General features: G+C 48.6%; 1 protein-coding gene across 2 annotated transcripts in view; it reads right to left on the bottom strand.

The window, feature by feature from the left end:
- The window catches only part of RAB11FIP4 (RAB11 family interacting protein 4), a 105,447-nt gene that overhangs the window by 74,437 nt on the left and 4,700 nt on the right, over window positions 1–26,310 (bottom strand). The window lies entirely within an intron of this gene.

Below are 26,310 nucleotides of genomic sequence, written 5' to 3'. Positions count from 1 at the left end.
AGGCAGGGGCATCAAGTACAGTGCCAGTCCCCTCCCCTAGACATTGCAGGGCTTCTATTAGGGACCATGGGGTGCAGAGGAGTGGGGAGAATGGTGAAGAGGCTGGCTTGGTGGTAGATAAGGTAAGGGAGAGTGGGGGTGAAGGGGAGGGTGAGAGTGGGGAAACTGTTATTTCCAATTTGTCCAAGGGGGATGTGGAATGGTTGGAGGAGAAAAGAAAGAAGGGCAAAAGAAGGAAAAAAAAGTGTTCAGCTACCCACAGTCCTGAGGTTTTGCCTTTGACAAATAAGTTTGGGGTCCTGTCAGATGATGACGATGAATGGGACTTGTTGAGTATAGCATATTCTATGGATGATGAGTCGCAGGGTGCATTGAAGCGCACTGGTTCTCCAGGGGGAGAGAGTAGTCAGCCTAAGAAACGGCTGCCTCAATTATCCTCCGTTAAAAGTGGCAACCAATAATGTTATCAGCTGAAAATCAGTCATAAAATATAATTTTGATAAAAGGCTCCATGCATGGTGACGGTGATGTTTCTTAGTCTGGCTCTCTCGTAGGGTTTATGCTGTGCGCAATTTGGTTTATTTATTATGTTCTTGTTTTGTATCGTTATATTCAATTATTTTGTAAATATGTTATTTATAATTTATTTATTATGGTTTTATTGTATATAAGTTGATTGTTTGTAAGAATTTCCAATAAACAAAATTAACCCCTCATAATGGGCACAGACCTGGGAACTCAGCACAGGGACGGTGGGAACCCCTCATAATGGGCACAGCGGGTGTACAGACCCGGGAACTCAGCACAGGGATGGTGGGAACCCCTCATAATGGGCACAGCGGGTGTACAGACCCGGGAACTCAGTACAGGGATGGTGGGAAACTGCCATTCCACTCCCTGACAGCGAGGTGTGAGGTTGCTGATTCCTTAGCTCGTGTGCTTCCAGAAGCCAGGGGCTAGAGTTGTTTCTCTGCCCCAGGAGGGATGCTGGATCCTGGGGAGGACCCCGGCGGGGGCCCCCTGGATAGGCCTGAGACTATGGAAGACATGGAGCTCGGCCCAAGGAGGGGTGAATCCCTGCCTACCTTTAGACGGTGGACTGTTGAAAAGCTGAGGCGGATTGAGAAAGAGGAGGAGAAATTGGCAACTTTGAAAGTAGAATTTAAAAAGAAAAAGTTGTATTGTGCCAAACTGTACAGTAAGAAGAGACCGGCTCTGAGGCCTGAATTGAAGGACTTGGAGCAAGCTTTGAAGAAGCAGAAAGAGTTGGTGAGCTCTCTGAAGGAAAGCTGTGAAGCACTTCAGGAGAAATACAGGAATGAGGAACGTTTCAGCCGTATGAGGAGAGGAGCCGTTTCCAGCATGGAGAGTGACCCAGCCAGTGAAGAGATGCAGGTACCGACAGAGTCAGCAGAGAGTGAGAAAGTGGGCCCGGAGGATGAGCCCAGCTCTTCAACACCTCAGACATCTGCTGAGCCCCCAATGGCGGAGGCCTCGGTCTCCCTCCCTCTGCAGCAGAAATGTGGAACATCTGAGCAGGAGGTTGAGGGGGGTACTGGCATGTTGGGGTTCGTCGCTGAGCTGGAATCCCCTCTGGATGGAAGAAAGTTCCATTTTTCTGCAGATTCCCCAGATGAGGAGATGGATACCGTTCCTCGCCCTATGAAAGAGAGACCTGTGGAGAGAGGAAAATTCACCATAAAGCCTGCAACAACCAGGAGGAAGTTTGATCCCACCATCAGCCATGACACTGCAGAGGTAACACAGCAAGCAGGTACAGTGTGTGTGCAAGGTGGTGATGTGAACTTTAATGACAATGTGCTTGCTGAGGGTTGTAGTGCTATGGGCTGTCAGCCCACACCCATAGACAATGTGCAGCATGCAGTGCAACCTGATACACCTGCTGAAAAAATTACACTTTTAAATGCAAGTGGTGAGAAAATTGGAAAAAACTGTGTGTTTCTGGTTGAAGAGTCTGCAGAGAGGAGCACCACGGACATTGCAGAGGCTTTGCCTGGACCAAATACAGTGGCTGTTCCTGAGCATGGTGGAGGAGATGCTGGGAGCAGTAGCACTATAACTTTTTTGGAGTCTGCAGTAGACAAGTCTATGATTGAACCCAGGAAAGCAGCTGAGTGCTCAGAGAAGGGGGAGGGGGTGGGTCTTGTCTCTGCTGCTCCAAAGACTGCAAGGGTTGATTCAGGCTCCTTGTCATCAGGTGTGGTTGTGTCTAAAGACAATGCTGTAATTGCTGATGTTTCTGGGAGGAAAACCTATGCTGGTGCTGCTGAAGGGTTTGGGAGGGGGGTGCAAGCAGGGAAGGAGCATGGAAATGTTTTATCTTCCTCATTATTTAAAAGGAGGAATGTGGTACAGCTCAGATGGGAAGGCGAAGGTATTCCGCCATATAGGAGAGCTGTGGTTGATAAGATTCTGCAGATGGGCTTTAAACCTGCAGATATCTTTGCCCTGATCAGTCCGACCGGCTCCTATGAGTATGATTTGTCCTTTGTCCGTCCGGAGTCTTTGGACATATTTTGGGAGAAATATGAACATGTGTGTAGGAGCCTGCCGGACTGGAGAGGGCTCATCCCCAAAGTTGTGTCACGTCAGCCACTTATTAAAATGGTGACGATTCTTGTGCGCAATGAGTCCATACCGCAAGGGGATTTATCTGTATGGCTGAGGAGATATGGAGACATCCTGAGCCCCTTACACAAAATTATGGATGATCGAGGAATATGGACGGGGGGATGGTCTGTGCAGCTAAAACTAAAAGTCATTGATAATGTCATCCAGCATCTGCCATCCTCAGCTTTCCTGGGGAGGGACAGACTGACCATCTTCTATCCAGGCCAGCCAAAGCTGTGTAATAAGTGTGGGGATAAAGGGCACTTTGCATCCTCCTGTCCAGTAATGAAATGCTCTCTATGTCAGGATTTAGGGCATTTGGCAAAAGATTGCAATATTATAAGGTGCAACTTGTGCAATGCAGTTGGGCATCCTTATAGCCAGTGTACTGAGGCAATGCACAACCAGCCTGAGCTCATGAGAGAGTTTTTCCGTCTGGACATGGAGGATGCTCAGAGCTCAGCAGCTAGGGTGCCTGCGATTCCCTCCGAGACTGTACCAATACCCAGTGTGTCAGTGTCTTCCCAGTCTGTGGTGCCCCAGTCTGTGCCAATGCCCAGTGTGTCAGTGTCTTCTCAGTCTGTGGTGCCCCAGTCTGTGCCAATGCCCAGTGTGTCAGTGTCTTCCCAGTCTGTATGTAAGGTATCGGTTACTAAGAATGTGTCCAATCCTTCTGTGTCTATGTCTTCCAAAATTGCAGAGGCGGCAAGAGGTGCTGAGGCAGGGGCATCAAGTACAGTGCCAGTCCCCTCCCCTAGACATTGCAGGGCTTCTATTAGGGACCATGGGGTGCAGAGGAGTGGGGAGAATGGTGAAGAGGCTGGCCTGGTGGCAGATAAGGTAAGGGAGAGTGGGGGTGAAGGGGAGGGTGAGAGTGGGGAAACTGTTATTTCCAATTTGTCCAAGGGGGATGTGGAATGGTTGGAGGAGAAAAGAAAGAAGGGCAAAAGAAGGAAAAAAAAGTGTTCAGCTACCCACAGTCCTGAGGTTTTGCCTTTGACAAATAAGTTTGGGGTCCTGTCAGATGATGATGAATGGGACTTGTTGAGTACAGAATCTTCCATGGATGATGAGTCCCAGGGTGCATTGAAGCGCACTGGTTCTCCAGGGAGAGAGAGTAGTCAGGCTAAGAAACGGCTGCCTCAATTATCCTCCGTTAAAAGTGGCACCCAATAATGTTATCAGCTGAAAATCAGTCATAAAATATAATTTTTGATTAAAGGCTCCATGCATGGTGAAGTTTCTTAGTCTGGCTCTCTCGTGGGGTTTATGCTGTGTGCAATTTGGTTTATTTATTATGTTCTTGTTTTGTATAGTTATATTCAATTATTTTGTAAATATGTTATTTATAATTTATTTATTATGGTTTTATTGTATATAAGTTGATTGTTTGTAAGAATTTCCAATAAACAAAATTAACCCCTCATAATGGGCACAGCGGGTGTACAGACCCGGGAACTCAGCACAGGGATGGTGGGAACCCCTCATAATGGGCACAGCGGGTGTACAGACCCGGGAACTCAGTACAGGGATGGTGGGAAACTGCCATTCCACTCCCTGACAGCGAGGTGTGAGGTTGCTGATTCCTTAGCTCGTGTGCTTCCAGAAGCCAGGGGCTAGAGTTGTTTCTCTGCCCCAGGAGGGATGCTGGATCCTGGGGAGGACCCCGGCGGGGGCCCCCTGGATAGGCCTGAGACTAGGCCTCAGCCTATGGAAGACATGGAGCTCGGCCCAAGGAGGGGTGAATCCCTATCTACCTTTAGACGGAGGATTGTGGACAAGCTGACAAGGATTGAGAAAGAGGAGGAGAAATTGGCAGCTTTAAAAACTGAATTTAAAAAGAAAAAGTTGTATTGTGCCAAACTGTACAGTAAGAAGAGACCGGCTCTGAGGCCTGAATTAAAGGACTTGGAGCAAGCTTTGAAGAAGCAGAAAGAGTTGGTGAGCTCTCTGAAGGAAAGTAGCTGAGCTTTTAAGGAAAAATACAGGAATGAGGAACGTTTCACCCGTATGAGGAGAGGAACCGTTTCCAGCATGGAGAGTGACCCAGCCAGTGAAGAAATGCAGGTACCGACAAAGTCAGCAGAGAGTGAGAAAGTGGGCCCGGAGGATGAGCCCAGCTCTTCAACACCTCAGACATCTGCTGAGCCCCCAATGGTGGAGGCCTCTGTCTCCCTCCCTCTGCAGCAGCAATGTGGAACATCTGAGCAGGAGGTTGAGGGGGTACTGGGATGCTGGAGTTCATCGCTGAGCTGGAAACCCCTCTGGATGGAAGAAAGTTACATTTTTCTGCGGATTCCTCAGATGAGGATATGGATACCGTTCCTCGCCCTATGAAAGAGAGACCTGTGGAGAGAGGAACATTCACCATGAAGCCTGCAACAACCAGGAGGAAGTTTGATCCCACCATCAGCCATGACACTGCAGAGGTAACACAGCAAGCAGGTACAGTGTGTGCGCAAGGTGGTGATTTGAACTTTATTAATGACAATGTGCTTGCTGAGGGTTGTAGTGCTATGGGCTGTCAGCCCACACCCATAGACAATGTGCAGCATGCAGTGCAACCTGATGCACCTGCTAAAAAAACTTTAAATGCGATTGGTGGGAAAACTGAAAATAACTTTGAGCTTTTGGTTGAAGTGTCTGCAGAGAGGAGCACCACGGACATTGCAAAGGCTTTTCCTGACCCAGATAAAGCTGTTGTTCCTGAAAATGGTGCAGGAGATGCTGGGAGCAGTAGTGCTACAACTGTTGGGGATTCTGCAGTAAAAAAAACTGTGATTGAACCCAGGAAAGCAGCTGAGTGCTTAGAGAAGGGGGAGGGGGTGGGTCTTGTCTCTGCTGCTCCAAAGACTGCAAGGGATGTTTCAGGCTCCTTGTCAGCAGGTGTGGCTGTGTCTAAGGACAATGCCGTAATTACTTGTGGTATGTCTGGGAGGAAAACCTATGCTGGTGCTGCTACAGGATCTGGTAGGGGGGAGCATGGAAATGTTTTATCTTCCTCACTATTTAAAAGGAGGAATGTGGTTCAGCTCAGATGGGAAGGCGAAGGTATTCCCCCATATAGGAGAGCTGTGGTTGATAAGATTCTGCAGATGGGGTTTAGACCCGAAGATATCTTCGCCCTGATCAGTCCGACCGGCTCCTATGAGTATGATTTGTCCTTTGTCCGTCCGGAGTCTTTGGACATATTTTGGGAGAAATATGAGCATGTGTGTAGGAGCCTGCCGGACTGGAGAGGGCTCATCCCCAAAGTTGTGTCACGTCAGCCACTTATTAAAATGGTGACGATTCTTGTGCGCAATGAGTCCATACCACAAGGGGATTTATCTGTATGGCTGAGGAGATATGGAGACATCCTGAGCCCCTTACACAAAATTATGGATGACCGAGGAATATGGACGGGGGGATGGTCTGTGCAGCTAAAACTGAGGGTTATTGATAATGTCATCCAGCATCTGCCATCCTCAGCTTTCCTGGGAAGGGACAGGCTGACCATCTTTTATCCAGGCCAGCCAAAACTGTGTAATAAATGTGGGGATAAAGGGCACTTTGCATCCTCCTGTCCAGTGATGAAATGCTCTCTGTGTCAGGATTTAGGGCATTTGGCAAAGGATTGCAACATTATAAGGTGCAACTTGTGCAATTCGGTTGGGCATCCTTATAGCCAGTGTCCCGAGGCAATGCATAACCAGCCTGAGCTCATGAGAGAGTTCTTCCGCCTGGACATGGAGGATGCTCAGAGCTCAGCAGCTAGGGTGCCTGCGATTCCCTCTGAGTCTGTGCCAATGCCCAGTGTGCCTGTGTCTTCCCAGTCTGTGCGTTTGCCTAGTGTGCCTGTGTCTTCCCAGTCTGTGCGTTTGCCCAGTGTGCCTGTGTCTTCCCAGTCTATGCGTTTGCCTAGTGTGCCTGTGTCTTCCCAGTCTGTGATTTCCCAGTCTGTGCCAATTCCCAGTGTGTCAGTGTCTTCCAAATCTGTGGCGCCCCAGTCTGTGCGTTTGCATGTATCAGTTACCGAGAATGTGTCCAATCCTTCTGTGTCTATGTCCTCCAAAATTGCAGAGGCCGCAAGAGGTGCTGATGCAGGGGCATCAAGTGCAGTGCCAGTCCCACCCCCTCGACATTTCAGGGCTTCTATTGGGGACCAGGGGATGCAGAGGAGTGGGGAAAATGGTGAAGAGGCTGGCCTGGTGGCAGATAAGGTAAGGGAGAGTGGGGGTGAAGGGGAGGCTAAGAGTGGGGAAACTGTAATTTGCAGTTTGTCCAAGGATGATGTGGAATGGTTGGAGGAGAAAAGGAAGAAGGGCAAAAGAAAAAAAAAAAAGGTGTTCAGTTGCCCAAAGTCCTAAGGTTTTGCCTTTGAAAAATAAGTTTGGGGTCCTGTCAGATGATGACGATGAATGGGACTCGTTGAGGACAGCGTCTTCTATGGATGATGAGTCCCAGGGTGCATTGAAGCGCACTGGTTCTCCAGGGAGAGAGAGTAGTCAGGCTAAGAAACGGCTGCCTCAATTATCCTAATGGCAGTTCCCACTCCGTTAAAAGTGGCAACCATTAATGTTGCCAGCTTAAAATCAGTGAGTGCTCGTCATATGGCCTTATTTTTGCTCAGCGAGTTTGATGCTGACATTTTGTTTTTGCAAGAGACCCATCTGAGTAGTCTGGCTGATATACATCTGGCAAAGAAGGAGTGGAAGCGTGGTCCCTCCTTTTGGTCTCTTGCGGCCGAGCCTTACAGCGGGGTTGCGGTCCTTTTTTCCGGTATGGTAACATGCCGACGGGTAATTGAGGTAGAGATTGGGAGATGCATGATTTTGGATGTCTCTGTGAGGGGGCAGGACCTGCGCCTGATTAACATCTATGGTCCCCAGACAAAATGGGACAGGAAATGCCTCTTTACAAAGATTAAGCCTTTTCTTTTTACGGCTCAGCAGGTTATCTTTGGAGGTGACTTCAACACCATTACTAGGCCTAAAGACAGGAGAGGTTTCAGAGATAAGCTGGGCTATGACAGCCTTTTCCTGAATGCAATGGTTAGGGAAGCAGGTCTGGTAGATGTGCACATTAAGCGCTGCCCAGACAGCACGGGGTTCACTTTTCAGCGAGGTAATAGTCAGAGTAGGATAGATAGGTTTTTTTTAAAGGAGGACTCTGCTTTTTCGGCACCTGTTTGTCGGGCAGTGGAGTTTTCCGATCACTGTATTCTATATTTGACTCTGAATGCCTCAGGCGTGCCACCTAGGGGGAGGGGTATCTGGAGATTGAATTCGGCCCTCCTGGATGACGAGGAAGTAAGACACTCCTTTGAGGAATTTTTTCAGGCACAGGTAACTATCCTAGACTTTTGCAACAGTAAGTCAGAATGGTGGGAGCTTATAAAACAGCGGACTGTTAGGCTTTTCAAGGCCATAGGGAGAAAGAGACAGCAAGATAAGTATATCACCTACCAGCGTTTGCGGAGAAAACTTGACCGCCTTGTATCGAATGGAGGAGATTCTGGGGCGATCTCTGAGGTGAAGCTCCTCCTGAGGACCCATCAATATGACCGGCACGCCTCTTTGGTTCAGGAAAGGGACTATGGGAAATACCATTCGCCTGACCCTTACCAGAATTGTAAACAGAGCGTAGCAGTTAAGACGGTCAATGGCCTGAAGGACAGTACGGGCTTTCTGACGAAGTCTAGGTCAGGGATCCTGGAGGTCGTCAGGTCATACTATGCTGATCTCCTGGGAGGAAAGAACCTTGATCGGACAGGGATGTTGAGTTTTTTGGACTCTACACCAGGTCTGGAAAATATTGTTCCTTTGATGAATTTGACAGATGAAATCACTGCAGATGAGGTGATCCAGGCTATTGATAAACTAGCCATCAGGAAAACGCCAGGGCCAGATGGTTTGACAGCCGAATTTTATAAATGTTTTAAGAAGATCCTGGCTTCACACCTTGCGGAGGTTTTTAATGGCTGTTTGCATGAGGGTTCTCTCCCTCCTTCCATGAGGCAATCTGCAGTGGTTCTTCTGTCAAAGGGCAAAGATCCTTCGATGATTGAGAATTGGCGCCCCATTAGCCTTCTTAATGTCGATAGAAAGATACTGGCAAAGATTTTTTTTCTGGCGATTATCATCAGTGGCAGGCGATTTGTTATCCCATCACCAGCACTGCGCAATCCAGGGTAGAAGCACTTTCTCAGCTGTGTTAGCTGTCCGGGAGGCCTTGGAGCGTTGTAGGGCTGCTGGTTGGGGTAAATATCTGCTGACATTGGATCAGGCTAAGGCCTTTGATAGGGTTAATGGCCTTTGATAGGGTTAATCATGAGTACCTATGGCTCCTTCTTGGCAAGTATGGCCTGGAGGGGGGTTTCATTGATTGGCTCAAGATTTTGTACAAAGGGGCTGAAAGCTTTCCTCTGGTTAATGGTTGGGTTGGGCAGCCCTTTGTGGTTGGCTCAGGTGTGCGTCAGGGGTGTCCTTTGAGTCCTCTGCTATATGCGTTTGCAATCGACCCCTTCATTAGAAGGCTAGAGAGTGGACCATTGTGTGTGTGGGGTACCTTTGGGCATCGCTGGTGAGCCTCCTTTGAAGGTTGTGGCTTATGCGATGACGTTTCTGTTTTTGTCTCTGGGACTGGGGAAGCGCAGGAGGTGGTCTCAGTGACAAGGCAGTATGCGGAAGCATCAGGTTCAAAGGTCAACCAGGACAAGTGTGAAGCTTTCTGGATGGGCGTGGAAGGTGAGAGCTTTGTTCTCCCGGATGACTTCCCGGAGCCCCAACAAAAAATTAGAGTTCTAGGCATTGAATTTGGCCCAGGTGACTATGGTCATGCAAATTGGGTGAGCAGGCTGGAGAATGCCAATGCCAAGGTGGCGAGCTGGAAAAGTTGGCGGTTTTCCTTAAGGGAAAAGGTTGATCTGATCAAAGGTTACCTGATTCCAATTTTTCTGTATGTCAGTTTTGTCTGCATTTTGCCAGTGTCTCTCTATACCAGGATCTATAGTTGTTTCTTCCAGCTGTTATGGGGAAACAGAATAAACCTTGTCAAAAGGAGTGTGACTTATCTTCCTAGGCGGGAGGGTGGTCTAGGAATGATCAACCCTGTAGTCTTTTTCTCTCTGATGTTTGTAAAGTACAACCTTGGTAACATGTTGGCAGAGAGACCGCCTGGGTGGGTTGGTATTTTCCAGTCCTGGTTTAGGCCCTTTCTGCGAAACTGGGAAAATGGTGGGCCAGTGAAAAGCCTGAGGGTCAAGCATGATAAGCTCCCGACTTATGTTGCCCCGTGTTTGAAAATACTTCGGCAGTGGCAAGTAACGGCAGGGGAGATCAGATCTCTTCCAAGGAAACTTCTTGAGAAGCGGATCATGAGCTCTGTTTTTTGCGAACCACTGGCCTTAAGGGATTGCCCAAGCCTAGTTTTGGGGGAGGGTTTGCGTTTGATTAATTTGGAGAGAATCCCAATGAAGTTTAGGGATCAGACTTGGCTCGCTTTCCATGGAAAACTATATGTGAAGGGCAACCTGAAGTTTCTCTCTGTGAGTGATCGTGGCTGCCCAAGAGTAGAGTGTGGAGGTGCGGTGGAGTCCATGGATCATTTTTTGCTTCAGTGCCCTTTTAATATAGAGGTGTACAAGAGGGTAGGGAGGGCTCTGAGTATACCCTTCCTCCCCCATATGAGTTATGCAGAGTGGGTGTATGGGGCATTCCAGACTCGCCGGGATTATGATTTGGAAACACTTTTTTTAGTTAGTTTAGTAGTCCGTTATTTCACGTGGAGTGCACGGTGCCAGGTATCCTTACGGAGTAAAATCCTCCCTGTTGAGGTGGTGGTGCAGAACATTCTGGGTGAGGTTGGGAAGATTCGGGGTCTTGAGAAAGACAGGTGGCAGCAGGAGGCCTGGATAAAGGCGTGGAGGAATATCAGGACTCTGTAGCTGCTGCCTGTTGATCTCGGGGTGTGCGGCTTTTCTTTCTGTCCTTGCTTCACTCCCCTAGATTTTCAGATAAAATATATTTTTGATAAAAGGCTACATGCATGGTGACGGTGAAGTTCCTTAGTCTGGCTCTCTCGTAGGGTTTATGCTGTGCGCAATTTGGTTTATTTATTATGTTCTTGTTTGGTTTTTGGTTTTGTATAGTTATATTTAATTATTTTGTAAATATGTTATTTATTAGTTTATTTATTATGGTTTTATTGTATATAAGTTGTTGTTTGTAAGATTTTTCAATAAACAAAATTAACCCCTCATAATGGGCACAGCGGGTGTACAGACCTGGGAACTCAGCCCAGGGATGGTAGGAACCCCTCATAATGGGCACAGCGGGTGTACAGACCCGGGAACTCAGCACAGGGATGGTGGGAACCCCTCATAATGGGCACAGCAGGTGTACAGACCTGGGAACTCAGCACAGAGATGGTGGGAACCCCTCATAATGGGCACAGCGGGTGTACAGACCCGGGAACTCAGCACAGGGATGGTGGGAAACTGCCATTCCACTCCCTGACAGCGAGGTGTGAGGTTGCTGATTCCTTAGCTCGTGTGCTTCCAGAAGCCAGGGGCTAGAGTTGTTTCTCTGCCCCAGGAGGGATGCTGGATCCTGGGGAGGACCCCGGCGGGGGCCCCCTGGATAGGCCTGAGACTAGGCCTCAGCCTATGGAAGACATGGAGCTCGGCCCAAGGAGGGGTGAATCCCTATCTACCTTTAGACGGAGGATTGTGGACAAGCTGACAAGGATTGAGAAAGAGGAGGAGAAATTGGCAGCTTTAAAAACTGAATTTAAAAAGAAAAAGTTGTATTGTGCCAAACTGTACAGTAAGAAGAGACCGGCTCTGAGGCCTGAATTGAAGGACTTGGAGCAAGCTTTGAGGAAGCAGAAAGAGTTGGTGAGCTCTCTGAAGGAAAGTAGCGGAGCTTTTAAGGAAAAATACAGGAATGAGGAACGTTTCAGCCGTATGAGGAGAGGAACCGTTTCCAGCATGGAGAGTGACCCAGCCAGTGAAGAGATGCAGGTACCGACAGAGTCAGCAGAGAGTGAGAAAGTGGGCCCGGAGGATGAGCCCAGCTCTTCAACACCTCAGACATCTGCTGAGCCCCCAATGGCGGAGGCCTCTGTCTCCCTCCCTCTGCAGCAGCAATGTGGAACATCTGAGCAGGAGGTTGAGGGGGGTACTGGCATGTTGGAGTTCATCGCTGAGCTGGAAACCCCTCTGGATGGAAGAAAGTTACATTTTTCTGCAGATTCCCCAGATGAGGAGATGGATACCGTTCCTCGCCCTATGAAAGAGAGACCTGTGGAGAGAGGAAAATTCACCATAAAGCCTGCAACAACTAGGAGGAAGTTTGATCCCACCATCAGCCATGACACTGCAGAGGTAACAACACAGCAAGCAGGTACAGTGTGTGTGCAAGGTGGTGATGTGAACTTTAATGACAATGTGCTTGCTGAGGGTTGTAGTGCTATGGGCTGTCAGCCCACACCCATAGACAATGTGCAGCATGCAGTGCAACCTGATGCACCTGCTAAAAAAACTTTAAATGCGATTGGTGGGAAAACTGAAAATAACTTTGAGCTTTTGGTTGAAGTGTCTGCAGAGAGGAGCACCACGGACATTGCAAAGGCTTTTCCTGACCCAAATAAAGCTGTTGTTCCTGAAAATGGTGCAGGAGATGCTGGGAGCAGTAGTGCTACAACTGTTGGGGATTCTGCAGTAAAAAAAACTGTGATTGAACCCAGGAAAGCAGCTGAGTGCTTAGAGAAGGGGGAGGGGGTGGGTCTTGTCTCTGCTGCTCCAAAGACTGCAAGGGTTGATTCAGGCTCCTTGTCAGCAGGTGTGGTTGTGTCTAAGGACAATGCTGTAATTACTGGTATGTCTGGGAGGAAAACCTATGCTGGTGCTGCTACAGGATCTGGTAGGGGGGAGCATGGAAATGGTTTATCTTCCTCACTATTTAAAAGGAGGAATGTGGTTCAGCTCAGATGGGAAGGCGAAGGTATTCCCCCATATAGGAGAGCTGTGGTTGATAAGATTCTGCAGATGGGGTTTAGACCCGAAGATATCTTCGCCCTGATCAGTCCGACCGGCTCCTATGAGTATGATTTGTCCTTTATCCGTCCGGAGTCTTTGGACATATTTTGGGAGAAATATGAGCATGTGTGTAGGAGCCTGCCGGACTGGAGAGGGCTCATCCCCAAAGTTGTGTCACGTCAGCCACTTATTAAAATGGTGACGATTCTTGTGCGCAATGAGTCCATACCACAAGGGGATTTATCTGTATGGCTGAGGAGATATGGAGACATCCTGAGCCCCTTACACAAAATTATGGATGACCGAGGAATATGGACGGGGGGATGGTCTGTGCAGCTAAAACTGAGGGTTATTGATAATGTCATCCAGCATCTGCCATCCTCAGCTTTCCTGGGAAGGGACAGGCTGACCATCTTTTATCCAGGCCAGCCAAAACTGTGTAATAAATGTGGGGATAAAGGGCACTTTGCATCCTCCTGTCCAGTGATGAAATGCTCTCTGTGTCAGGATTTAGGGCATTTGGCAAAGGATTGCAACATTATAAGGTGCAACTTGTGCAATTCGGTTGGGCATCCTTATAGCCAGTGTCCCGAGGCAATGCATAACCAGCCTGAGCTCATGAGAGAGTTCTTCCGCCTGGACATGGAGGATGCTCAGAGCTCAGCAGCTAGGGTGCCTGCGATTCCCTCTGAGTCTGTGCCAATGCCTAGTGTGCATGTGTCTTCCCAGTCTGTGCGTTTGCCTAGTGTGCCTGTGTCTTCCCAGTCTGTGCGTTTGCCTAGTGTGCCTGTGTCTTCCCAGTCTGTGATTTCCCAGTCTGTGCCAATTCCCAGTGTGTCAGTGTCTTCCAAATCTGTGGTGCCCCAGTCTGTGCGTTTGCATGTATCAGTTACCGAGAATGTGTCCAATCCTTCTGTGTCTATGTCCTCCAAAATTGCAGAGGCCGCAAGAGGTGCTGATGCAGGGGCATCAAGTGCAGTGCCAGTCCCACCCCCTCGACATTTCAGGGCTTCTATTGGGGACCAGGGGATGCAGAGGAGTGGGGAAAATGGTGAAGAGGCTGGCCTGGTGGCAGATAAGGTAAGGGAGAGTGGGGGTGAAGGGGAGGCTAAGAGTGGGGAGACTGTAATTTGCAGTTTGTCCAAGGATGATGTGGAATGGTTGGAGGAGAAAAGGAAGAAGGGCAAAAGAAAAAAAAAAAGGTGTTCAGTTGCCCAAAGTCCTAAGGTTTTGCCCTTGAAAAATAAGTTTGGGGTCCTGTCAGATGATGACGATGAATGGGACTCGTTGAGTACGGCGTCTTCTATGGATGATGAGTCCCAGGGTGCATTGAAGCGCACTGGTTCTCCAGGAAGAGAGAGTAGTCAGGCTAAGAAACGGCTGCCTCAATTATCCTAATGGCAGTTCCCACTCCGTTAAAAGTGGCAACCATTAATGTTGCCAGCTTAAAATCAGTGAGTGCTCGTCATATGGCCTTATTTTTGCTCAGCGAGTTTGATGCTGACATTTTGTTTTTGCAAGAGACCCATCTCAGTAATCTGGCTGATATACATCTGGCAAAGAAGGAGTGGAAGCGTGGTCCCTCCTTTTGGTCTCTTGCGGCCGAGCCTTACAGCGGGGTTGCGGTCCTTTTTTCTGGTATGGTAACATGCCGACGGGTAATTGAGGTAGAGATTGGGAGATGCATGATTTTGGATGTCTCTGTGAGGGGGCAGGACCTGCGCCTGATTAACATCTATGGTCCCCAGACAAAATGGGACAGGAAATGTCTCTTTACAAAGATTAAGCCTTTTCTTTTTACGGCTCAGCAGGTTATCTTTGGAGGTGACTTCAACACCATTACTAGGCCTAAAGACAGGAGAGGTTTCAGAGATAAGCTGGGCTATGACAGCCTTTTCCTGAATGCAATGGTTAGGGAAGCAGGTCTGGTAGATGTGCACATTAAGCGCTGCCCAGACAGCACGGGGTTCACTTTTCAGCGAGGTAATAGTCAGAGTAGGATAGATAGGTTTTTTTTAAAGGAGGACTCTGCTTTTTCGGCACCTGTTTGTCGGGCAGTGGAGTTTTCTGATCACTGTATTCTATATTTGACTCTGAATGCCTCAGGCGTGCCACCTAGGGGGAGGGGTATCTGGAGATTGAATTCGGCCCTCCTGGATGACGAGGAAGTAAAACAATCCTTTGAGGAATTTTTTCAGGCACAGGTAACTATCCTAGACTTTTGCAACAGTAAGTCAGAATGGTGGGAGCTTATAAAACAGCGGACTGTTAGGCTTTTCAAGGCCATAGGGAGAAAGAGACAGCAAGATAAGGATATCACCTACCAGCGTTTGCGGAGGAAACTTGACCGCCTTGTATCGAATGGAGGAGATTCTGGGGCGATCTCTGAGGTGAAGCTCCTCCTGAGGACCCATCAATATGACCGGCACGCCTCTTTGGTTCAGGAAAGGGACTATGGGAAATACCATTCGCCTGACCCTTACCAGAATTGTAAACAGAGCGTAGCAGTTAAGACGGTCAATGGCCTGAAGGACAGTACGGGCTCTCTGACGAAGTCTAGGTCAGGGATCCTGGAGGTCGTCAGGTCATACTATGCTGATCTCCTGGGAGGAAAGAACCTTGATCGGACAGGGATGTTGAGTTTTTTGGACTCTACGCCAGGTCTGGAAAATATTGTTCCTTTGATGAATTTGACAGATGAAATCACTGCAGATGAGGTGATCCAGGCTATTGATAAACTAGCCATCAGGAAAACGCCAGGGCCAGATGGTTTGACAGCCGAATTTTATAAATGTTTTAAGAAGATCCTGGCTTCACACCTTGCGGAGGTTTTTAATGGCTGTTTGCATGAGGGTTCTCTCCCTCCTTCCATGAGGCAATCTGCAGTGGTTCTTCTGTCAAAGGGCAAAGATCCTTCGACGATTGAGAATTGGCGCCCCATTAGCCTTCTTAATGTCGATAGAAAGATACTGGCAAAGATTTTTTTCTGGCGATTATCATCAGTGGCAGGCGATTTGTTATCCCATCACCAGCACTGCGCAATCCAGGGTAGAAGCACTTTCTCAGCTGTGTTAGCTGTCCGGGAGGCCTTGGAGCGTTGTAGGGCTGCTGGTTGGGGTAAATATCTGCTGACATTGGATCAGGCTAAGGCCTTTGATAGGGTTAATCATGAGTACCTATGGCTCCTTCTTGGCAAGTATGGCCTGGAGGGGGGTTTCATTGATTGGCTCAAGATTTTGTACAAAGGGGCTGAAAGCTTTCCTCTGGTTAATGGTTGGGTTGGGCAGCCCTTTGTGGTTGGCTCAGGTGTGCGTCAGGGGTGTCCTTTGAGTCCTCTGCTATATGCGTTTGCAATCGACCCCTTCATTAGAAGGCTAGAGAGTGGACCATTGTGTGGGGTACCTTTGGGCATCGCTGGTGAGCCTCCTTTGAAGGTTGTGGCTTATGCTGATGACGTTTCTGTTTTTGTCTCTGGGACTGGGGAAGCGCAGGAGGTGGTCTCAGTGACAAGGCAGTATGCGGAAGCATCAGGTTCAAAGGTCAACCAGGACAAGTGTGAAGCTTTCTGGATGGGCGTGGAAGGTGAGAGCTTTGTTCTCCCGGATGACTTCCCGGAGCCCCAACAAAAAATTAGAGTTCTAGGCATTGAATTTGGCCCAGGTGACTATGGTCATGCAAATTGGGTGAGCAGGCTGGAGAATGCCAATGCCAAGGTGGCGAGCTGGAAAAGTTGGCGGTTTTCCTTAAGGGAAAAGGTTGATCTGATCAAAGGTTACCTGATTCCAATTTTTCTGTATGTCAGTTTTGTCTGCATTTTGCCAGTGTCTCTCTATACCAGGATCTATAGTTGTTTCTTCCAGCTGTTATGGGGAAACAGAATAAACCTTGTCAAAAGGAGTGTGACTTATCTTCCTAGGCGGGAGGGTGGTCTAGGAATGATCAACCCTGTAGTCTTTTTCTCTCTGATGTTTGTAAAGTACAACCTTGGTAACATGTTGGCAGAGAGACCGCCTGGGTGGGTTGGTATTTTCCAGTCCTGGTTTAGGCCCTTTCTGCGAAACTGGGAAAATGGTGGGCCAGTGAAAAGCCTGAGGGTCAAGCATGATAAGCTCCCGACTTATGTTGCCCCGTGTTTGAAAATACTTCGGCAGTGGCAAGTAACGGCAGGGGAGATCAGATCTCTTCCAAGGAAACTTCTTGAGAAGCGGATCATGAGCTCTGTTTTTTGCGAACCACTGGCCTTAAGGGATTGCCCAAGCCTAGTTTTGGGGGAGGGTTTGCGTTTGATTAATTTGGAGAGAATCCCAATGAAGTTTAGGGATCAGGCTTGGCTCGCTTTCCATGGAAAACTATATGTGAAGGGCAACCTGAAGTTTCTCTCTGTGAGTGATCGTGGCTGCCCGAGAGTAGAGTGTGGAGGTGCGGTGGAGTCCATGGATCATTTTTTGCTTCAGTGCCCTTTTAATATAGAGGTGTACAAGAGGGTAGGGAGGGCTCTGAGTGTACCCTTCCTCCCCCATATGAGTTATGCAGAGTGGGTGTATGGGGCATTCCAGACTCGCCGGGATTATGATTTGGAAACACTTTTTTTAGTTAGTGTAGTAGTCCGTTATTTCACGTGGAGTGCACGGTGCCAGGTATCCTTACGGAGTAAAATCCTCCCTGTTGAGGTGGTGGTGCAGAACATTCTGGGTGAGGTTGGGAAGATTCGGGGTCTTGAGAAAGACAGGTGGCAGCAGGAGGCCTGGATAAAGGCGTGGAGGAATATCAGGACTCTGTAGCTGCTGCCTGTTGATCTCGGGGTGTGCGGCTTTTCTTTCTGTCCTTGCTTCACTCCCCTAGATTTTCAGATAAAATATATTTTTGATAAAAGGCTACATGCATGGTGACGGTGATGTTCCTTAGTCTGGCTCTCTCGTAGGGTTTATGCTGTGCGCAATTTGGTTTATTTATTATGTTCTTGTTTGGTTTTTGGTTTTGTATAGTTATATTTAATTATTTTGTAAATATGTTATTTATTAATTTATTTATTATGGTTTTATTGTATATAAGTTGTTGTTTGTAAGATTTTTCAATAAACAAAATTAACCCCTCATAATGGGCACAGCAGGTGTACAGACCCGGGAACTCAGCACAGGGATGGTGGGAACCCCTCATAATGGGCACAGCAGGTGTACAGACCCGGGAACTCAGCACAGGGATGGTGGGAACCCCTCATAATGGGCACAGCAGGTGTACAGACCCGGGAACTCAGCACAGGGATGGGGGGAACCCCTCATAATGGGCACAGCGGGGGTACACGGCCTTTTATGTTCTTCCCTAGAAAGGTGTGTAGACAGTGGGATTTGGGTCCTCCTGTGCCATGGGGGTGCTATTAGTTCCTTCATCCAGGACTGACTGCGGTCTCATAGACCAGGCATGCGGAGACCCCGGGTGCACTGACACCGGAATCTGTTGATAAAGATGAAATCAGACGATTGGATGCAAAGCACAGCAAAGTAGAACGAACACTCGTCTGTCATCTCACAGTCACACAGATTGGACGAGGAAATGCGCAGCAGCCGCACTGTCACAATAACAATCTGGTGTTTATGGTACAATCCCGGCACTGACCATATTGTGCCTCCATCTGCCCCGCCAATCACCGCTTCCAACCCCCAATATGGTGACTGCCTCTCCTCACCGCGCACATTCTGTACATGCCCGCTGTATTATAATATCCTACGGTGCAAACAAATGGCAACTGCCCTCACCTATAACTGCCCTCACCTATAACTGCCCTCACCTATAACTGGCCTCACCTATAACTGCCCTCCCCTATAACTGCCCTGACCTATAACTGCCCTGACCTATAACTGCCCTGACCTATAACTGGCCTTTGCAGCAAGGAGGGGCGATGCATGTCAAACAAAAGAAAACTCCCAGCTAAACTCACCAGCCAGCCTGCAACCAATCGAACTGTCCCGTATACCAGTTCACATTATATACCAGGGGTTTCCTTTGCACACATATGTAAATACATAGAGGCCCTGTCACAGCACCCCAATATTATCTGCAGTCCTAACTCTATACATTCTTAGAGCCTCCATTATTCCTTTACACACACATGAACTTTAATGACCTCCCAGTCTTAGTCCGTAGGGTTCAATATTGAGTTGGCTCCGCCCTTTGCAGCTATAACAGCTTCAACTCTTCTGGGAAGGCCGTCCACAAGGTTTAGGAGTGTCTATGGGAATGTTTGACCATTCTTCCAGAAGCACATTTGTGAGGTCAGGCACTGATGTTGGATGAGAAGGCCTTGCTCACAGTCTCCACTCTTTCATCCCAAAGTCGTTCTATCGGGTTGAGGTCAGGACTCTGTGCAGACCAATCAAGTTCCTCCACCCCAAACTCACTCATCCATGTCTTTATGGACCTTGCTTTGTTCACTGGTCCAATCCATTTTCTGGAGGGGGGATTATGGTGTGGGGGTTTTTTTTTTTCAGGGGTTGGACTTGGCCCCTTAAGGCGTCAGCATACCAAGACATTTTGGACAATTTCATGTCAGAGAAGTAAGGTTCATAGTGTGGATGGAGTCCCACGGCATGCACAGACCAGCAACTGGCCGAGCCGATGTTCTTACTCGTGGGTTAGGGAGCATGCACAGGCACGCGCATGCGCATTCATGCATCTGTGCACGCACCTGTCGTTAACGCTGGCGCCAGGCGGGTTATGAAACCACTTGCCTACCGCTCACTGAGCTGGTACTGCGGCAAAGTGGCTCGTTATCGTCCAGCGACGTAGACCTACGTCGCCCCCTGTCGACGGCGCACGCGCGCCGCCAGAGGCTCGCTCCCGCTGTATTCAGACACAGCGGGAGTCGGGCCAGGGGAGGAGAGGCGGTGATCACCGCCGCTCTTCCCCGATCGTCGGGGATCGAGTTTGGAGATCCACTCACTTCTGTAAACAAAGTGGGCGGATCTCCTATGTGACAGGCAGGGTCAGATCACAGGATTCAGCATAGTTCAACCTGTGATCTGTCCCTGTGTCACTCAGTCCCCTCCCCCCACACACGTCAGTAAGCATGAGGCATACATTAACCCCTTGATCACCAATAAAGTTAACCCCTTCCCTGCCAGTGTCATTAGTACAGTGACAGTGCATATTTTTAGCAGTGATTACTGTAGTAATGTCACTGGTACCCCCGTAAAAAATGTCAGTCAGGGGTCCGATCTGTCCGCCGCAATGTCGCAGTCCCGCAAAAAAAAAAATAAAAATAAAAATCGCAGATCGCCGCCATTACTCGTTAAAAAAAAAAACACCAAAAATGACAAAAATCTTTCCCTTAGTAAACGCAATAACTTTTGCGCAAACCAATCAAAATACGCTTATTGTAATTTTTTTTTTTACCAAAAATATGTAGCAGAAAACAAATTGGCCAAAAATTTTAAGAAATTTTGATTTTTACATTTTTTTGGGGGAATTTCATATAAAAAAAACTTGAAAAATATTGTTATTTTTTCAAAATTGTCGCTCTTATTTTGTTTATAGCGCAAAAAGTAAAAATCGCACAGGTGATCAAATACCACCAAAAGAAAGCTCTGTTTGTGGGGGAACCTGCCCTCTATCCGGGGGGTGGGCTCTCTCCAGGTATACCTGCCCTCTACCCGGGGGGGGGGGCTCTCTCCAGGTATACCTGCCCTCTATCTGGGGGGGGGGGGGTGGGCTCTCTCCAGGTATACCTGCCCTCTATCTGGGGGGGTGGGCTCTCTCCAGGTATACCTGCCCTCTATCCGGGGGGGGGGTTGGGCTCTCTCCAGGTATACCTGCCCTCTATCTGGGTGGGGTGGGCTCTCTCCAGGTATACCTGCCCTCTATCTGGGGGGGGGGGGTGGGCTCTCTCCAGGTATACCTGCCCTCTATCTGGGGGGGGGTGGGCTCTCTCCAGGTATACCTGCCCTCTATCTGGGGGGGGGGGTGGGCTCTCTCCAGGTATACCTGCCCTCTATCTGGGGGGGGGGGGTGGGCTCTCTCCAGGTATACCTGCCCTCTATCCGGGGGGTGGGCTCTCTCCAGGTATACCTGCCCTCTATCTGGGGGGGTGGGCTCCCTCCAGGTATACCTGCCCTCTATCTGGGGGGGTGGGCTCCCTCCAGGTATACCTGCCCTCTATCCGGGGGGGGGGCTCTCTCCAGGTATACCTGCTCTCTATCTGGGGGGGTGGGCTCCCTCCAGGTATACCTGCCCTCTATCTGGGGGGGTGGGCTCCCTCCAGGTATACCTGCCCACTATCCGGGGAGGGGGCTCTCTCCAGGTATACCTGCCCTCTATCCGGGGGGGGGTGGGCTCCCTCCAGGTATACCTGCCCTCTATCCGGGGGGGGGGTGGGCTCCCTCCAGGTATACCTGCCCACTATCCGGGGAGGGGGCTCTCTCCAGGTATACCTGCCCTCTATCCGGGGGGGGTGGGCTCCCTCCAGGTATACCTGCCCTCTATCCGGGTTGGGGTGGGCTCCCTCCAGGTATACCTGCCCACTATCCGGGGAGGGGGCTCTCTCCAGGTATACCTGCCCTCTATCCGTGGGGGGGGGGCTCTCTCCAGGTATACCTGCCCTCTATCCGGGGGGGGGGGGTGGGCTCCCTCCAGGTATACCTGCCCTCTATCCGTCCATTATAATGGAGGTGCTTCCACTATGGAGGCTCTCTGGGGGTGCTGTGACGTTGCTTACGCATGTATTTGCAAATATGTGCAAACTAAACCTCTGTTCTCATACGTGAACGGTTAGATGGGACAATTTGGGTTGTTGCCGGCTGGCTGGTAAGTGAGCTGGGAATTCTTCTTTCTTGTTGTTTGACATTATAATATCCTAGCAGACTGATTATTGCCATCTCCACCATAGGAAAGGAAATATTATCTCATGTGAGAGCCGATAAAACCCTCCACATATTTCCCATCCAGAGATCCTCCACATTTATATGAGGGTCCTCTTTCACCGTCCTCCATGCTAGGCTGAGAGTCGCCATATTCTATAATGTTCCTGGACAGGAATCAGCTGTCTGTATCTCCCCATCACCTTCATTTTATATATCTACTGCCTGTCACCTCTCCAAAGCTTGACTTAGGCCAACACAGGGGCTCCTACATATAGACCAGCGGAGGTCAGGTATGAAAGATCTCCCCGATCTCCATTCAGATTCTACCAGTTCAAAGGAGGTTACAAACGCAAGCCGTCTGATTGGTTGTTGCCAGGGGAATCCTCCAATGATATGATGTGCAATCTAATTCTACAATGATCAGCTGACACTTTGTTACTCAGATGGTACAAATTATTCCATCTGTCTCAGTACAACCAATCACAGGAATGCTCTGATCAACCATTCTCAGCCAGGATTCCTTCAGAGGTTGCTGAATGAGCCTGAATGATTGGCCTCCCATCTGATGGCGTCTGCATATTCTAGGGCCAATGGCAGTGCCAGCTGCAGGACATTAATGCTCTTACTAACTGGTGCCGATTCTTTCCAATGACACCGATGTAAGGGACATTCTTCCCACTGACCTCCAATGTAAGGAACATTCTTCCCACTGATCACCAATGTAAGGGACATTCTTCCCACTGACCACCAATGTAAGGGACATTCTTCCCACTGACCACCAATGTAAGGGACATTCTTCCCACTGATCACCAATGTAAGGGACATTCTTCCCACTGATCACCAATGTAAGGGACATTCTTACCACTGACTGCCAATGTAAGGAATATTCTTCCCACTGACCACCAATGTAAGGATCATTCTTCCCACTGACCACCAATGTAAGGGACATTCTTCACACTGACCCCCAATGTAAGGGACATTCTTCCCAATTTTTGTTTATTAAAAGTCTTGCAATCAATAATCATAAAATCAATATACATAAATAAATATATACATATTTACATGAAAAGGGGAAAAAAAAATACATAGCAAATTCTGCTCTCAAATAAAGACTGCCTTTACAGCAAAAACAAAACTCACATCATGAAACACATCATTACCGGGAAAAATAATCTTAATTAGACTCACACCACCACACCAGACATCAAACCTGCGAGGTCAAGAAACAAAAACCACTCCCATTATGCATGCAGCCCTTCTTCAAAAATGAAGATATTAACTAACAAAAGCTAAGGGTGTGAAAGAAATAGCATAGGAAAAAAGCTTTTCACCCAGAGATGGACAGTTCACCAAAAGCAGGTCTGATATTCCTCCACGCCCTTATCCAGACCGCTCGAGGCTCCCTGCCCTTCTCAAGACCCCGAATCTTCCCAACCTCACCCAGAATATCGTACACCACCACCTCGACAGGGAGGACTTTCTTCCGCAGGGTAATCTGGCACCGTGCATTCCACGTGAAGTAACGGACAACTATACTAACTAGAAAAAGTGTATCCAAATCAAAATCCCAGCGAGTCGGGAATGCCCCATACACCCACTCCGCATAACTCATGCGATAGAGAAAGGGGATGCCTAGAGCCCTCCCCACCCTTTTATACACCTCTATGTTAAAGGGACACTGGAGCAAAAAGTGGTCCATAGACTCCACTTTACCAACACACTCCGCTCTAGGACAATCCCGATCATCCACAGGGCGATGCTTCAGGTTCCCTCTCACATAGAGCCTTCCATGGAAAGCGAGCCAGGCTTGATCCCTAAACTTCAAAGGGATTCTTCCTAAGTTAATTAAACGCAACCCCTCCCTCATTACGGGGCCTGGGCAATCCCTTAAGGTCAGCGACACACTGAAAGCAGAGCCCAAAATCCTCTTCTCCAGAAGCTTTCTGGGGAGGGACTTGATATCCCCCACTGTCACCTGCCACTGCCTAAGTATTTTCAGACACGGGGCAACATAAGCCGGAAGCTTGCCATGTCGGACTCTCAGACTTTTCACTGGCCCGCCATCTTCCCAGCATCGCAGAAAAGGCCTAAACCAAGATTGAAAAATACCCACCCATCCCGGCGGGGTCTCTGCTAACATATTACCAAGATTATACTTTAAAAAAAGCAGAGAAAAGAAAACTATAGGGTTGACCATTCCTAGACCACCTTCCCGCCTGGACAGGTAAGTTACATTGCGTTTAATCAGGTTCAGCCTATTTCCCCATAACAGTTGGAAAAAGCAGCTGTACACCCTTGCATAGAGAGATTCCGGCAAGATACAGACAAAGCTGACATATAAAAAGATTGGGATCAGGTAAGTTTTAATCAAGTCAACCCTTTCCCTCAAGGAAAGTTTCCATTTCTTCCAGCTTGCCACCTTGGCATTGGCATTCAACAACCTGCTTTCCCAATTTCGATGACCATAGTCACCAGGACCAAATTTGATGCCCAACACTTTAATTTCCTGCTGGGGCTCTGGGAAGGCATCCGGAAGTTCGAAGCTTTCACCCTCCTCACCCATCCAGAAAACTTCACTCTTTTCATGATTGATTTTAGAGCCAGAAGCCTCAGTGTACTGCTCTATCACAGAGACCACCTCCTGCGCCTCCTCCATCCCAGAGATAATAACAGACACATCATCGGCATAGGCCACGACCTTCAAAGGCGGCACACCAGCAATGCCCAAAGGCACCCCACACAACGATCCACTCTCTAACCTTCTTATGAAGGGGTCAATTGCGAATACATATAGCAGGGGGCTCAAAGGACACCCCTGGCGCACCCCAGAGCCAACCTCAAAAGGCCGTCCAACCCAACCATTAACAAGTGGGAAGCTCTCAGCCCCTTTATATAATGTTTTCAGCCAATCAATAAACCTCCCCTGCAGGCCGTATCTACCAAGTAGCAAATACAGGTACTCATGATTGACTCGATCAAAAGCCTTCGCCTGATCCAATGCCAGCAAGTACTTTCTCCATCCAGCAGCCCTGCATCGCTCCAAAGCCTCCCGGACAGCTAAAATTGCTGAAAAGGTACTTCTGCCCTGGACCGAGCAGTGCTGATGATTGGACAACAAATCGCCTGCTACTGACGACAAGCGCCAAAAAAGAATCTTCGCCAAGATCTTTCTATCAACATTGAGAAGACTGATGGGGCGCCAGTTCTCAATTATTGAGGGGTCTTTACCTTTTGACAGAAGAATCACAGCGGATTGCCTCATGGAGGGAGGGAGAGAACCCTCATCTAAACAGCTGTTATAAACCTCCGCTAAAAAGGGAGCCAGAATGGACTTAAAACACTTGTAAAATTCAGCTGTCAACCCATCTGGCCCAGGCGACTTTTTGGTAGCCAGCTTCTCTATAGCACAAACTACCTCATCCGCTGAAATTGGTTCTGTCAAATCCATCAAAGGCAATGTATCATTTCCCAATCCTGGAGTAGAATCCAGAAAGCTTTCCATCCTGTCCCGACTAAGGTCCTTTCTTCCCAGAAGGTCTGCGTAATATGACCTGAAGATCTCCAGGATCCCTGATCTGGACTTCACCAGGGAACCCGTACTATCCCTCAGACCTATGACCGTCTTAACTGCTATGCCTTGCTTACAGTTCTGGTAAGGATCAGGCGAGTGATATTTCCCATAATCTCTCTCCAGAACCAAGGAGGCATGCCGGTCGTATTGACACTTCCTAAGAAGAAGCTTTACCTCCGAGATCTCCCCTGGATCTCCTCCATACGAGACAAGACGATCAAGCTTCCTCCGCAAATGCTGGTAGGCAATATACATACCAAGCTGCTTCTTCTTACTTATGGCCTTGAAAAGTCCAATCGCCCTTTGTTTCACAAGCTCCCACCACTCTGACTTACTGCTGCAAAAGTCCAGAATAGAAACCTGTGCCTGAAAAAAATCCTCAAAGGATTGTCTTACCTCTACATCTTCCAGGAGAGCCGAATTCAGTTTCCAGGTACCCCTTCCCCTGGGTGGAGTGTCCGAGGCATTCAGAGTCACAGACAGCATACAGTGGTCAGAGAACTCCACCGCCCTCAACTCAGGAGCCGAGAAAGCAGAGTTCTCCTTTAAAAAAAACCTATCTATCCTACTCTGACTATTCCCTCTCTGAAACGTGAATCCCGTGCTGCCAGGGCAGTGCTTAATGTGCACATCTACCAGGCCTGCTTGTCTAACCATATCTCTAAGAAAAACGCTATCATAACCCAGCCTGTCTATGGAGACCCTCCTGTCTTCAGGCCTAATTATGGTGTTAAAGTCACCTCCAAAGACAACCTGCTGGGATGTAAAAAGGAAGGGCTTGATCTTTGTGAAGAGGCATTTCCTGTCCCATTTTGACTGCGGTCCATAGATATTGATCAGGCGCAGGTCCTGCCCCCTAACAGAGACGTCTAAGACCATGCATCTCCCCATTTCTACCTCAATTATCCGCCGGCACGTTACCATATCGGTTTTAAAAAGAACCGCAACTCCGCTGCAAGGCTCAGCCGCAAGAGACCAAAAGGAGGGACCGCATCTCCACTCCCTTTTTGCTAGATGGACATCGGCCAAAGTATTGAGCCAGGTCTCTTGCAAAAATAAAATCTCAGCATCAAACTCACTGAGCAAAAATAAGGCAATATCACGAGCTCTTGCAGATTTCACGCTGGCGACATTAATGGTCGCCACCTTTATCAGAGCGGGCACTGCCATCAGGATGATTGGGGTAGTCGTTTCTTAACCTCCACCACACTCTCATCACCCGAAACAGCTCTCTT

This window comes from Pelophylax lessonae (genome assembly GCF_965119305.1).
Source record: "Pelophylax lessonae genome assembly, chromosome: 11".
Lineage (NCBI taxonomy): Eukaryota > Metazoa > Chordata > Amphibia > Anura > Ranidae > Pelophylax > Pelophylax lessonae.
The sequence above is the reverse complement of the archived record's forward strand: the minus strand, read 5'-3'. Positions and strand labels throughout refer to the sequence as shown.